Source organism: Falco biarmicus, chromosome 10, assembly GCF_023638135.1.
Source record: "Falco biarmicus isolate bFalBia1 chromosome 10, bFalBia1.pri, whole genome shotgun sequence".
NCBI classification, from domain to species: Eukaryota; Metazoa; Chordata; class Aves; order Falconiformes; family Falconidae; genus Falco; species Falco biarmicus.
The window spans coordinates 20647187-20656436 of NC_079297.1; positions in this window are offsets into that span (position 1 = coordinate 20647187).

The window sequence follows — 9250 nt, forward strand, 5'->3', positions numbered from 1 at the left end:
GGTGTAGCACAGGGCTCCCCACCACATGACAGTGAGCAGACAGTGCTCCCACTTAGACTGTGGTCCTAATTCCACTCTCAACTCTCCTTTGTCACCAAAAGAATAACGGGTTATGGCTCAGATATCTCTGCGGGACTGTATTTTTAAAACTGTAAAAGCATCTTTCCTGGGTTGTTTGGAGGTTTGACACAAGGGACAGAAAACACATCAAGATAAACATATAAACAAGGGAATTGTGCACATACAGATTTTTTCTTCATAGAATATAATCCCTAGAGGCTTTGACACCAAGTCAGGGTGCTTTTAGGCTACATTTCATACCTTTTTACTCCTTTTCAACTTTTGTGCTTTTTTGAGACAGTATGGATTTCAACTATTTTTAAAATGCACATTACTTAGTTTATTATTAGCAGAAGAGCCAGCAAGTAGATTGTGTTGAACTGAAGCCTTGCTTATTGGCTTGCTTAACTGGAGATCAAAGGCACTTCAGAGCATGCTCTTTTTCCTTTGCCTAAAATTAATTTATTTTGGATGGGGATTTGCAACAGAACCAAATGTGGGCATGAGACCAACATATATATTTGTTTTATGAATGCGAAACAAAAAAAAAAATCTGGAAATAATGTTGTATTCCAGTGTCCTATCTCATCATGACCACAACCTCCATGAGCAACTACTAACTATAGCTGGGGCACGAACCCAGCCTGGATATATGCACACACAGGGCAGGCACAGCATGTGCCTTCACCAAAGGGCTAGCTTTTCTGCAGGTAATTCTCTACTGAAAGCTGAGCCAGAGGCAAGCCAGCTGATCAATGACATCATTTTGTAACAAACTTTATGAAGTTTTAGACCAACAAGCAGGATTTGAAAAGTTAAGTTTGTATTCCAGCCCCGCACAGGAAAAAATAAATAAATCTGACAGTACTGTCTCATTCCAGATGTTTAAAAATAAATAGTTGCCCATTAACACTTAAAGTGTCCTGAAAATGCATTAATTGCCTAGTATTATTTCAGAAGGTCCTGGGCTGACATGGCTCAGGTTTGAGTGAAAATGGAAAAATCTCAGTATGCTCTGGAACCTGTGCTCCACCCAGCAGTACTGAGAGGCAGGACACCAAGTGTCCTTCCCACTCCCCTAGATGAGCTCTAGCAGATCCCTTAGCAGCTTGGGAGAAGCCCTTTGTCAGAAACTGGAAAATCATGCACCTGGACAGAGTCTCCCTGACCTCCATCACTCTGTACTGCTGGCACTATTTCATTTACCTGTCAATATTCCCTGGGCTCCTCCCTGTGCAGGCATATGGACTTTGTAATTAGACTAACAAAGGCTGGACCACTCTCACACCTGAAGTGACAAACTGAGCAGCGGGACTGCTTAGACCCCAACTGCACATTAGAGCAGAGGAAATAAGATTTGTCTTTTCAAGAGCCCCATGAGCTAAAATAGGCTGTTGAGCTGATAGGAAGCAGAGACTCCAGCCACAGTTTTCTTCCTTAGCATGTGATAAAGCCAGTGCGCCATCTCAACACGTACTTGTGAGAAGAATGGCAGAGGGACAGAGAATCTACTGTCTGTGCAATAAAACAAAAATGCTTTCTTAACAATTAGGAAGGAGACAGTGCTGCTAGGCATCTACACCTATAGTAAGTGCACTTGCTGGAAATATTTATACTGTGCCCCTGCAAAGTGTATTATCTACCTTTATAACAATAATAATGCAGTTCTCAGCTCCCGTGATTTGGAGCCAAGCAAAGGCTCTGGGTGTTCACGGTGCTCACGCTCTGGGGAAATGCCTGTGCATAACACTGGCCCCACCATCCCAAACAGCAAAACAAACCAACCAGCCCACCAACCACCTCTTTGCTTTGCAGTTGCCTCTGAACTATTTTTATGAAGTCTTTTACACTTTTGTGGGGCACACAGCAAAGGCAGGGATACACTCCAGCTCTCCTTTCGGCTGGGGCATCCAGAGATAAGAGCCCATATCCCTGGCAGCCACCCGAAACAGCATGAACACAATCACATGATGGTGAAACAAACCCTGGCTGTGGCTGTGACAGCAGCGTATCCCCTGCCTCCCTGCCTCTGGCACTACACACAACATAATCCCTGGCTGTTGTTGATGCATATACAAAAAAAAAGAGTTAACAGATGTTGCATATGGGGTAGAGAATCAGGTTCCAGAGAGTCCCAAAATCACTGGCAATACAGGAAAGATAAACAGGGAATCATAAGTCACAAAATAAAACCCAAGGCATACCCAGAGAAATTAGCAAGTGGCAAGACTAAGAGAAACAAGAAGAGATTTTCTTCCCACATAATATGCTGAAACTAAGATTGTATAAATTGTTACATAGTAGTAATATATATAAAGAGCATCCTTACATTTTCATGTGATACAATCAAAGTCAGAAGAACAGCTTTTTTTAAAAGGGATGAGAAACATTTGTGAAAAATGGGTCCGGTGGTGTATACTGTACAAAGCAGTCTGGCTATAATTTTCAGCTCTGTAAGCGCTCTTAAGCCTCTGATTGTTGGAAAGGCATTTGTGGGGAAGGAAGTTCTGTTTCTTATCTCCTTTCCTTGCTACTTACCACTGACATACACTGAGTCCTAGGCTAGATGGACCTCAGAGTGTGGCAAGTCTTTTGGCTGTATAACACTCAGCATTTATATAGAGATCATGTACCTAAAGCACAGACTATTTCATTTGTTATGAACTCACTTAGGTCAAGCATAATCTATGTTGAAATTAAGTAGATACTGCTAAAACCATTATTTCGTCAATGCCCCAATCTTGCAAGTGCTTCTGTGCATGCTTATATTAAATATTACCATGAAGAATCTCTGTCTTTTTTTGTGATTTAACATTTTGCCAAAGTTAAGAAAGAAAAATGTTAGTTTGTAAATAGTAATAGCTAGTATGCCAAATATATGCTCAAAGCTGAAGGCAGTTTAAGGACCGAATCAAACAGTGTCTATAGTGCAAAACATCAACTACTTTACAGTTCTTTGCCTGTGCCAATGGCAGAAACTGGTTGGGGTTCACCACACATTCCCTAAATTAAGAATAATTATTTAGGATGACTGATTTTCACAAGTGTAGACAATGGAAGAGAAGTGAAAAATAAAGCACTGCATAAGAGCAGAAAAAAAAAAAATAGAAGACAAGACTCCCTGCTTCTGCACGTGTGAGGACTGTTCCCTTTCTCATGTCCCCATGAAATGCTTTCACTAGTTGCTATTAGCCACTACGGGTATGTGCAGGGTTTTCCCATTAATGCTGCTAAAGTTTCCAAGTGTCATTTTACTAAAGTTAGAGGAACCTCCCACTGCAATTTAGAGTTGGAAGTAACACCACCCAAGACCCCAGCCAGGACTTTGAAACTAAATTAGAAGATGCTGTAAACTGTGTTCACAGGAACAGCAAGAGAGAAGATTTGACTCAGACCATGTGAGTCACAGTTGGTCTCTGATTCTCCCCTTGCTGCTGATGGAAGGAAATTATGACAGCAGTAGCTAGCCCAGCTGCGCTGGCCAGAGGGGCAGGGAAGTGAAAGTGAGCCCACTCCAGTTTTTTTAACCCTCTGCCTATGGATTCAGTGCCCCTCTGTAACCCAAAGCAGATAAAACTGGACCTAAGCTACTGCTGATCTGAGTTTTCCTGACTCATTTTTATGAGATTGCCATCATCAGTTTCAAGCTTCTGTAGCAGTCTGGTGCTATGCTTTAAATTGTCCTTCTACTTAGAAAAGTTTTTCCTAATCTCAAACGCTTCTTGCTGTAAGTCAAGTCTATTCATCCGTGACCATTTCCATTAGACATGAAAGCGTATGTTCCCTTCTCTTTGATCTGCATGGCTAACAGCAGCAGCTATTGACTACCTTCTTGAACTGAAGCTTCAGGTAACCAGAGTAGGAAAAGTTAGAACAGTTTTCATGCATCTTTGGTTTTCTTTTTTTTGTGGTGTACAGTCCAAAGCTGTCACATGCAAGCTGTGGCTGCATGCTGTGACCTGCCTCTTTGTCTTTGGTCTTTTGGCAATGATGTTTAAAATAAGAAAATTGCTTACCAGAAGTTGCTCTTATAGCTTTACTGTCGCTTGAATCATACAGAGGAAAAAAGAGCAAAGTATTTAGCTGTGACTTGACTTACCACTCTTTACACTTGTAGGAGCCAGCATCTCCCTCAACACACATTTAGTCTGCATTGAACCTGCAGTTGTTGCACCATTTATAAAGGAAGCAGTAAAGCCTTATAAGATACAAGGAGACACTAACAACAAGGCAAATACCATTTAAGTGGCTTGGATACTAGATGACTGTAGCCCACACGCTAGCCATCTACAAGACATCAACAGGACAAAGATACAGCAAAAAATAATGTCCTTGCAGACTGGCAGCCCACTAACAAGTTTTTAACACTTCATTAACACTGCAGGCAGCAATAGTTTTCACATACCAGAACCTAAATACTTTCATAGCCTCATTAGTTATCAACAGATATACCATTAAAACAGGCCAAGGTTTGATATCCAGTGGAATTCAGACACCGAAAAGCTTACAGGTTTGATGGCACTTCCAGAAGGATCTGCTAGTGCTTCCAGCCTCTCCACATAGCCACCCCCCCCACCCCCCAGATAACCAAGAATCACACCTACAGTCCCAAACCACAATGTTGTGCTCCCTATTCATCCCACCCTCCCAGCCAGCCAGCCAGGAACCCAGACTATCCTCTCTTTCCTGCATCCAGCCCAGATACCACAACTGAAGGAGCCAAAAGCCTTTTTATTCCCTGGTGACTGCTCAGGGATCCCTCTCACAGCTCCCCGCTGGGTAGGTGGTGGGGCTGCCCCTCTCTGCTCAGGTGTTTCCTCTTAGCAGCACGGCCATAGCTGGGAAGATATTGAGGCATCTATTAACTCTGTCTAGGCTGTGCCATCTCTGCTGTATGTGACCCTGTCACAAGTGCATTTTATGCAGTGGTAGCTAACCATTTTAGACCATTATTTTAAAACAATGCTTCACAAGAAGTAGTAAGTTAGAACATGTGTAAATGAGTGAAGACTTGAAGTTATAATAGTACCAGATTGTAGTATAACAGCAAAGAACCTGTTGCACTAATATTTTGATAATATTACACATGATTGTATGTTTGCTTTTTCAGAATTTAATTAGTGCAAGTCTCAGTGGTCTGCATATAGCAATTATTTCCCAGGTAACATGCAACTATTATATGTCTTTCCATGGGCATAAGATATTAGCAGTGAAACCACACATGTGGCTATCACTGAATTGTATGTTTAAATTACATACTTTCATATATTCAGTTACAACTTCTGGTAACAGGTGTTTGCTAGTTTTTTGGTGTGGTTTGGTTTTAGTTTTTTTTTAAACTGGTTACATTATCTATTTTAATATCCACAATTTATCTCCTAGGTGTTTGTGGTTTAAACATGTGAATCATGAGTTCAGTCAAGACCTCTGTGAAGACTCCCTGGAAACAAAGGAACAATGAACTGAGAATCCAGCCCAGGGCTGTGAGTCAATAGCAAGTTCAGAGAGATTCACCAATATTTTCCAAAACATGAATATCCAAGCACCAGCATGAGAAACATTGAGGATGACAAGGTGATTAAAGAAACAGTGTTTGCTTTTCCAGCCTCAAACCTCTGTGTTTCTGCAGGATAGGTATTGAAAGAAGGATATACAGAAAATTTTGAAGAAGAATGTTTTAATATGCAATCATCCATTTGGGACAGGGTATGCAGATCTTAGCAAGAGAGAGCATCACCTGCAGTAGATGAGTGCTGGTCTTGGTAATCAGGTATGGTTGTATCCTCATGTACATGTTTTTGAATATCAAATGGATCCATGAAAGAGTATAGACATTTTTACATTGTGCTTTGAATCTATATAAATAAAATAAAGCAGAAGTGATTGCTTCCTGGTCAGACTGAACACCATATTCCAGCAATGTACCTGTAAATATAATTAGGTTGTCTGTATCCAGCTGGGTAATTAAGAATAACAAAGCCATGTCAGTTGATATTGTACACAAATGCACCAGCAAAATGCATTGCTTATAGCACACACTGATGTTTTAAAACAAGTGGCTGACAGTGGGTCTGGTGTGTTCCCACAGCCCAGGTCTCTGCTGTCTTCAAAGCATTGCCGGTGTAAATCAGGGGGGGAAAGTCAAGGAAAGCAGGGTGATAAAAACAAGGCACCACAAAAAGCTATAACTGTTGGCTAGGCCAAATGACAAGAGGAGAGGGCTGGAAAAGGAGGAATAAAACTTTTTGAGAAAAGAAGTTTGTAAACTTATGGCATCTTATTCACTGCGACTAAGTCAAAGTAGGACTTCTCCAGTTAGCTGTTACCTCATGTCGGGGTAGGTGCAACATTCAGGCTGCTTCTTCAGTTTTAATGTCACCTTATCCACCTAATCTTAATAAGTCTCTTCAATTGCACCACTTTGGAGTTAGTCTGTAATATGAGATTTTTTTTGTACCTCACCTTCAAGCCTGTCAAACAGACATCTGTCTGCAAGAAAAGAAGAAAGAGTGTTTCACTACTATTTTTGTGAGGACTGCAATCCAAGAGGTACCAGATTAAGGAGTTTTCTTTCAGAGGTCAACTGCCTTTCAGGAGCACTCAAGTCAAAACAGCCTCTTGCTGACCACAGATGAAAACTGAATTTCTGGGGTTTTAGGAAGTTCTGTATGTATTGTTTATGTAGATCAAATTGGGAAATAGATACATTCCCATAAATTTCTGGTGATTCATGTTCTTCCCAAAATCAGCTCTTGAATATTCCCTGTCAAAACATAGGACCTTCAACAGCTCATAAAATTTGCTGCATTCTTGTAGTGTGCTGGGATGGTTGCCACCCACCCAACCTGTGTCTGGTCACTGCTCTTCTCACAACTTGATGCCATAGTCTGGCAATTGGTTTTCAGCTGCTGGATCACTGATGTGCTTTGTCCTAAGTTCCCAAGTCACAACAGACATAAAGGATCCAATTTTCTGCCATTAACCAGGACCACCACAAAATATGTGCTTGGCAACATGCCCACTGACCCAAATCCATTTGTGTTCATTCTGGGACTGAAAACCATGGGTTTTTTTCCCGTTCTGTGTTGCAGTGCATGAACAAGGAGGAGGTCTGGTCATTAGTTACCATATATGTAACTTTTTTTTTCCTTTGGCATGTTTTATCAGCTATTCCAACAATAAACTCAAGCCAAGAGACTTATACTTTGGGTTTTTATCTTAACAGCAGGTTGAATTCCTGCAGGAAGATGCCAACACATATACTGAAGATGAGGATAGCAATTGCTATGTAGTGATATACTCAACTCAAGGTCTGAAAGGGGACCAGTGACACAGTAAGAGGCCTTCCAATGGCTGATTCTGCTCCAGCTCCTTTTTCACATGTATGACCTGCCCACCCAACAACCCACACACCTTAAAATAGTGGTACCTGAAAACAAGTCCTCAGGTACTTCTCACCATCAAATAATAAAAGAGTATTGTTTAAATATTGATTATATGCATGGGAACAATAAACCTGAATAGAATAGAGAAGAAATCTCAATGTTCTTTTTGAATATTTGTTTAAATACTTTAAAAAATACACTTACTATAAACATATAAATACCTTTAAGTTGTCAGTGGTTTTGGTAACATCTGGAAATATGTAAAAACAATTCTGAAAAATTACAAGTTAAAAATCTGATTTTGATGCTTTAAAAAGCTTTTAAAAACCTTTTTGTCCGCTGCCCTAATTTTTATACCTTTATCAGGTATAGTTATTCAAGGTCTTGTCCGTGAATCTTGTGTCTTCAAAGACTCACAGATGCAATTGATCTTTATCGTGTTCTTTTAAACACAAGGGGGCACCAACAAGCTAGTGGAGCAAGGCAGAAACTGTTCACATCCACTAGATCAGAAAGAACTATTACAACTCCTGATCGTCTTCTCAAATGAGACAGATTTTGAAAATAAAGGAAAGCAATGCAATGTTTTATCATTCCTTCATCTGAAAAGACTAGGAAAGTAATCCCTGGCATGTGTGTATTATGCTGCCTCATTTCTTATACTACTAGTATTTGGATTATTTCTGACCACAGATGGTTCTCTGGGAAGGTGGAATCCTGTTTCTTTGTTTTTATAAAAACAAAATCCATCTTTTAAGTAAAAAAAACACCAAATACCCCCTAAAATGCAAAGCTGAGCCAAAAGACCATTATTTTTTTAACATAGAAATATCAGTGATGTTTGCGTTACTCAAATTTCCAGTCCCTTTTTGATTTCTTTGTATTTTCGTAATGAAGGTAACTTTAAAAAGTCTGGAAATGTAAATTAAGATATGAACATTCTTAATGTACTGTGATACCATTGAAATATGGGCATCTGCATCTGCAAACAAGTGGAATTTGCCTCAGTGAAGAGGGTGAGCACGAGACCCAACGTCATGTAAATCCTGAGAGCAGAGCTGTGGGGCGATGGCAAGACAATGAGGTCACCTCGCTAACTGCTGAATTTCTGCTGTGCTTTTCTAGACCTATTGCAAGAGCCTGTGTCAAGCTGTAAGGTTATGTACGTGAAAGATCAGTTGCTATTCATTTTCCCTAAATTCAAAGGAACATGACATTTTAGTGCAATGAATGAAAGCAAGTTGCTTTTGGGACTTCAGTGAATGGTTTTGACAGAGTACTTTTCTTTCTAACTTTTCCATTTTTCTCTTCTTTGACTTCAGACACTGAAGGTTTCCTCCCTAGGTGTTTCCTGCTTTCTTAGGTGCATTCTTATTCTTCCTGGATTTTTTTATGTTCTTCTGATTCTCAACGTAATTATCCGTCTAGACCTTCCCAGCCTAAACAAACATTGGTAGAACTAGTTTTCAAAGGAATTAACACTTTCCAGGTGAACAAGAGGTCTCAAAGGATACTCCCCTAACTGAGAGCTCATTTAGATGGGACCCTTAAGTCAGCAGGTAACAATCACAAGGAGGAAATATGGTTTTTGCAAGTGCTAAACTATTTACACTCATTTAAAATCACAGCTCAGCCCTGCACAACCCTGTATAGAGTTAAAATGGCTTAGCGATATAGTCATACGATATGCAGGACAATTATACCATTCATATGATGATGACGATGCAAGTATGAAAGTTTCAAGCTTCTATTATTCTGCTTGGGAAAATGGTTCTACAGTGACACAGATCTCACTGTTAAGATTT